Below are 6000 nucleotides of genomic sequence, written 5' to 3' on the forward strand. Positions count from 1 at the left end.
GTGGCAGAGGTGATGATTGCAGCCCGACCCGAGACTCTCTCCTGCTCTCTGCTGGTCCAGGAAACCTCCTGCCTGCTGACTCCTGGGGCTCAGGATGCAGAGAGGATGAAGGGAACAGGTCCGAAGAGAGAAACCTGGGAACGGACCCCCGAGGAAGGGACACGTGTTTCTCACCAAATCCACAGACGCTGGCTGCGTGGGCCACCCTCTCACCAGGCGCTGGCTCGGGGCCCTACTCGGGCCGCTGTAGCTGGGACACTAACGTGCAAGGAAGCCCTGGACCACCCAGCGGTCAGTCCTCACACCTCCTCCCTGCCCCTAACCCCGGCTACCACCACCTGCCCTCTGTGTCTGTGGAGCCACCATCTGGATACTTCATACAAGTGGAGTCTCACAATACACAGCCCTCGTGTCTGGCTTTTTATACTTAGCGTGACGTCTGGAGCCCCATTCACGTGGTAGCTGTGTCAATACTCGTTCCTTTCGCTTCTAACCTTCGATTGTGTCACGATTTGTTTATCTTCTCACTGGCTGATGGGTATTACCACTTGGCTGTTGAGAATAGTGTGATTGTGAACACATGTGTACATGTATTTGGACACCTGTTTTCAATTCGGTTGGTACATACATCAGAGCAGAATCGCTAGATCACAGGATAATTCTATGTTTAACTGTTGAGGAACCGACAGAATTTTCTACAGAGGCAAACTGTATTCCCATCATAATGGATGAAGTTTCCAATTTCTCCACATTCTTCCTAATAATTGTTATTTTCCTTTTTAAAATGATGATGGTGAGTGTGCCATAGCCCTCCTCGCGGGTGAGAACCGTGACGCTGATTTCCAGGACAAGGCGTCTGAGGACACAGGTAGCGAAGGTGGGGGGGAGCTGGGAGCAGGCGGTGCTGGGCCCAGCGGCCTGTGAGCCGTGGAGCTTGTCCAGCGGCTCTGGCCGACCTTCCAGAGCGAGCAAACGTCTGTAGGAGTCGCTGGGGCTTGGTTCTAGGGCTCCCTCTGGGCAGGACAAACTGGCCTCTCAAAGCATGGGCCTGCTTCAGGTTACCTGGAAGCCTCTAGCTCCTGAGACCTTGATTCAGAGTGACACATGCCTCAGCCATCACTTGTAAAGATCACAGGCACTGCTCACACTGGGGAGAGGGAAAAATCTCCTTCCCTCGGTTCTTACCATCTACTAGAACACATCTGACATTTCCTGGCAGGTCTGATGTCCATTCGTGGGAGAAAGCTTAGCTCATGCTGTTTCCTGCTCCTCTTCAAGACAAAGATGATGATGGATGGCCCACTGGGGTGGAAGGTCAAGGCTGCTCGAAGCTGGGGCGTGACCAGCTCTGGGACCCCGCCACAAGCGGTACCTCCGCCCACCTGGAACTCACTGATCCCAGCACATGCGTGCCGGGGTGAGAGGGGTCTGAGAGTCCATGTCATCTGTCAACCACGAGGTGACCTGGGTAAATTTCTTGATCCCTTAAGTTCTGGTTTCATCTTCCCTGGTGGCTCAGCTGGTAAAGAATCTGCCTGCAGTGCAGGAGACCCTGGTTCAATTCCTGGGTTGGGAAGATCCCCTGGAGAAGGGATAGGCTACCCACTCCAGTATTCTGGCCTGGAGAATTCCATGAACTGTGTAATCCACGGGGTCGCAAACAGTCGGACATGACTGAGCAACTTTCACTTTCACCATTTGAAACAGGCACATAAAGCCCGCAACACCCAAGTTGAGGGTTTGTGGAGAGAATGAAGGAAACGGTATCTTCAAAGTATTTAGCAGCACAGGGCCTGGTGAAAAGTAGCAGCTTTTTATGGTTATTTGTCACATGTCCACTTATAAGTCTCTTTGGGGAGGGTAGCGCTCCTTGACTGCTCATCTACCAGCCTGCCGGGCACGTTCCGGCAAGCAGGAGGGGCGGGGAGGGGCAGAGGGCCGGGCCAGGACCGGAACACACCCAGATGGCTCTGTAGAGGGGGGTCCTGCTTGGGGGATCCCTCATGGGAGACGACACCCCCGGAGGCCCTACAGAGGCGGGGACAGGGTGGCTCCGGGGGTCATAGCAGAGTGTCCTGAGCCACACCGGGGAGGAAGCACCCCACTCTCCCTCCTCTCTGGGGTGACCACCTGCCCCCTGCATCCAGCGCTACTCGAGGCTACTCTTTTCACCACCCCCAGGCCGCTGGCCGATGTCTGGAGACACCTTTGGCTGCCAGCTGGGGTGAAGGGCTCCAGTGTCTAGTGGACAGAGGTGAGAGACGCCGCCGGACACTGGGATGCCCAGGACAGTCCCCACAGCAAAAAATATCGAATCCCCAAATGTCACAGTGAGATGCCTGTCGGGTTGAGAAATGTCAGGAGGAGAAATCTTGAAATAAATAAAGCAGATCCACGTGCACGTCCTGAGGGATGCGGGGCAGGAGGCAGCGCTTGGGAAGCGGCCGGTCCACTGAGGGCGGTCCTGGTTTCTGTCCACGGCCCGGGAGAAGGAACAGGTCTGTCTTACCGCCATACCGGTCAGTCATCCAGTCTCTGCCATCTGAGCCGTGTCGCTCTCTGTGGAGGAAGAGCCCTGCACAGGCGACTGGGTTCTGCTCCTTCTGAGTCCTGGCCAAGCCTGGCGAGGGGTTGGGGTCAAGGTCCTGAGGAGAGGTCATGGTCATGGTCAGGGGTCATGGTCAGGGGTCAGGGTCCTGGGGAGGGGTGGAAGCTTCACAGAGACACAGAATCACTCAGGGCTCTGGGGACCAAAGGATCGTCCCACCTTCCAAACGATTTCTCTGTGTTTTCAGCCGACTGAAATCTCCCAGCATCTCCTCTCTGGCCCTTAATCTTTCCTCCAAAGTCAGCTTATTGTTATTTGCGCTGTTTTGCTATAAATCGTTCTTGCTGCAGCAGTGTGTTTTGCCAGTGAGCCCTGGATACAGACTTCTGGAAAACCAAGATGTTCTTTCAGACTGAAAAGCCCCCCGGACCTCTTTGATGTCGAGCTGGTCTCTCCCAACAGCCCTTCGGGGCCTCCACAGGCCTCGGAATGTCATCGGAGGTGGCTCTCAGCAGGTGTCCTCGCCCAGAACCCACAGTGTCTGGGGCTCGAGGCCGCTGGGGTTCCTGAGCTTGGTTCACACCATGAGGACCCATCCCCCAGGGCTCTAGAGGACCCATGGTCTCCCCAGGCCAGCCCCAGATTGCATTCTGCTAGCACAGAGGGGCACAGGACGGTGACCAGGTGGGCCATGGACGTTGGGGGTTTTCCCGACAAACTGCGAAGTAGCCACAGCAGTCAAAGCCGTTGCCCCACCGGCAGGCAGCCGAGCTGCGTGCGTGGTCAGGCGGCTCCTCTCCTCGGCCACAGGGGCCTGGACTGCCTGGAGCCTGACCCCCAGCAGCCCGCCCCTGGGCTCGACCAACGACGGGGCTGACCCAGGGGGTCCCAGGTCAGGGGCCTCCCGGCCTGACCGGCTGGGAGGAGCCAGGAGGAGGCGGGGTCGGCTGAGATGTCGAGAAAAGAGGCAAAGCAGGCGAGCCAGAAACATTCAGAGGGCCGCAGGCTGTGTGCTTCTGGTTCCGTAACTCTCTGGGAACCACGGCGTCCGGTGGGGAGGCGGCAGCCATTGCCGGGGGCTGGAGCCGGGGCGCCGCGTTCCCGGACGGAGCGGCCCTGGTCTTGAAGACGGTGGTGGTCCCGGGGATCTGTACCCACGACCGAATTCATAGAAACACACGCAGCACGGAAGACAGGCTGGGAGCGGGATCCGTCTGTGCTTGGTTAGTGGTTCCTTTCCTCGGTTGATGTCCTGATTTGAATCATGTGCTGTGGTTATGTAAGCCATCGCCGTGGGGAAATCGGGGTGGTGGGTAGGTGGGAACTCTGTATCATTTTTGCAAATTCTTTTGAGTCTTAAATGATTTCAAAATAAAAGATTTTAGAAAGAAATAGCTGAGATGCTGACAGGAGTGACAGGAAAGGTCCGCCTCCCCAGAGCGCCGCAGATCCAGAGATTTCTAGGCCTGGGTGGGCCCATCCATGTTGACTGCAGGCCACGAAGCGGAGCTGGGCAAACTCCCGGTGCATAAGGCTTGGTGAACATTTTTTATTATTTCCTTAGGAAAAAAGTCCCCCACTGCAGAACTGCTGTGTGTAAGCGCATTTTTAAGACTCTTGTTACTTGTGCCAAATTTCCCCCCAGAAGGATTGTACCAATTTATACTCCCACCCGCAGCGCAGGGGAGGGCTGGCTTTCCCAGTGCTTGCCAAAATTGGGTTTTAATCTTTAAAGAAGGCTTAATTTTTGCCAAGGTAATACACAGAACTTGAAGTCTTGTTGTTATTTTTTTTCCTCCAGGAATTCTAAATTCGTGAACTGACTTGGACCACACAATTGGCTACTCACCTGCAGACTTGAGTTTATTTATCTTTTTATTTAGTTATCAGTCCCCTTCATGAAGTTCCATTTCAATGTTAAGCCCCTGCAGGGTCACCAAAGAAAGGTTACGTGAAGTCTGCTCCTGCATTTACTGTTTCATAAAACCTCAAGCACACGAAGGACATTGCTTCTTCTACTGCTCGCTCTCTCTTCTGTGTAATAAAACCACACCCAAGGATTTCTTTCAGGATTCAGTGGACGATGTGTCCTCATTCCTGGAGGAACACATATGCTTCCTCTTTTCCAGGTTGGGAAAGCCCTGTAACGGAGCATCGATCCCAATTGTTTTGGCTGCTGCAAATGCAAAGCCATTATGAGGATCAGTTACAGCAATTGCGTTAACTCTGGTGGGAAATATAGTTCGGTTTCTCCTGTCTTTGGTCCTGACCTTCTGTTTTTCTTATTTACTTGGTGTGTCTTACACGTAAGCTGCTTCAAATCCTATGGACCAGGGCAGAGGCCGAGACTTCTCTTGATTGTGAGCTCTGCTATTCACAGAGAGTCCTGACCTGGCGCCTGACACAGTCCTCACGGAGACATTTGTTGAATAGAGGACAGAACTTGACAGCAAACTAACAACAGAATTGACATTGGTTGAAAAGAAATGCAAGTTACTAGTTGATCCAAGAGCAAGAAAGTGTTACCAAGAAAAGCAGAGCTTCAAGAAGCCAAACGAGAAGGAAAAAATACCAAGAGTCTCAAAAATGTTCGGTGTTTCTATTTCTGGGAACCCAACTGAGGAAATGATCCGAAGTGCCTTCAGAATTTTAGGAACAAAGACGTTCATCACTGAGTTGTTAAAAATAATTAAAAAACTAGAAATAACCTAAAGTCCAGTAATAGGGGAGTCAGTAAGAGAACGAAGGTGGTAGCCATTTAATGTATTCAATACAAAGAGTTCTTGGGAACTGCTCGGCAGTCCAGCGGTTAGGACTCCACACTCCCATTGCTGTGAACCCAGGTAGGGTCCCTGGTCGGGGAACTAAGATCCCACAAGCCCCGTGGCACAGTCAAAATAAGAGAAAGAATTCTTAATGACTCGAAGGAAAATGTACGCAGTAATATTACACGGAGAAGCGGGATACAGAAGCGCACACGCATCACGTTTCCCACAGCATAAGACGACACACGCGGAGAAGGAAGGGGATAACCTGCAGCGTGGTCAGCGATCGCCTCCAGGTTGTGTGATGATGGCCGAATTTTTTTATCTTACCTTGACTTTTCTGTATTTCCCAGGTTTTCAACAACAAGCGTGTATTTTATGATAAAAACAGAAAAGAAAGAGTCACGAGGCGAGGCTGACTCCCTGGAATGCCCTGGGACTCGAGCATGCTGCCGTCGAAGACGCTACTCAAGTGGTCTCTTGCTTCTTTTGCTAACAGTGGTCAGGGCCCTGGAAGGCTCACCCACCTACGCCGTGCTGTCTATAAAACGTGTCCACAGACTCCAGGTGGCCCTTAGTTCCTCTCCCCTTGAGTATGGGCTAGACTTAGTTACTCGCTGCTAAGAAATAGCAAATGGTGGAAGTGATACTGTGTGTCGCCCAGGATAAATGGTCAAGGTGCCACTC

General features: G+C 52.9%; 1 long non-coding RNA gene across 1 annotated transcript; it reads left to right on the top strand.

The window, feature by feature from the left end:
- Positions 1-1554: 1554 nt before the first annotated feature.
- Positions 1555-6000, top strand: LOC147350915 (uncharacterized). Its single transcript, XR_015146777.1, has 2 exons — positions 1555-3771; positions 4350-6000. It is a non-coding gene; the product is annotated as an uncharacterized LOC147350915 (long non-coding RNA).

This window comes from Bos grunniens, chromosome 19 (assembly GCF_055505025.1).
Source record: "Bos grunniens cultivar Pamir isolate PY7600 chromosome 19, Bosgru_T2T1.0, whole genome shotgun sequence".
In the NCBI taxonomy this organism is placed as follows: Eukaryota; Metazoa; Chordata; class Mammalia; order Artiodactyla; family Bovidae; genus Bos; species Bos grunniens.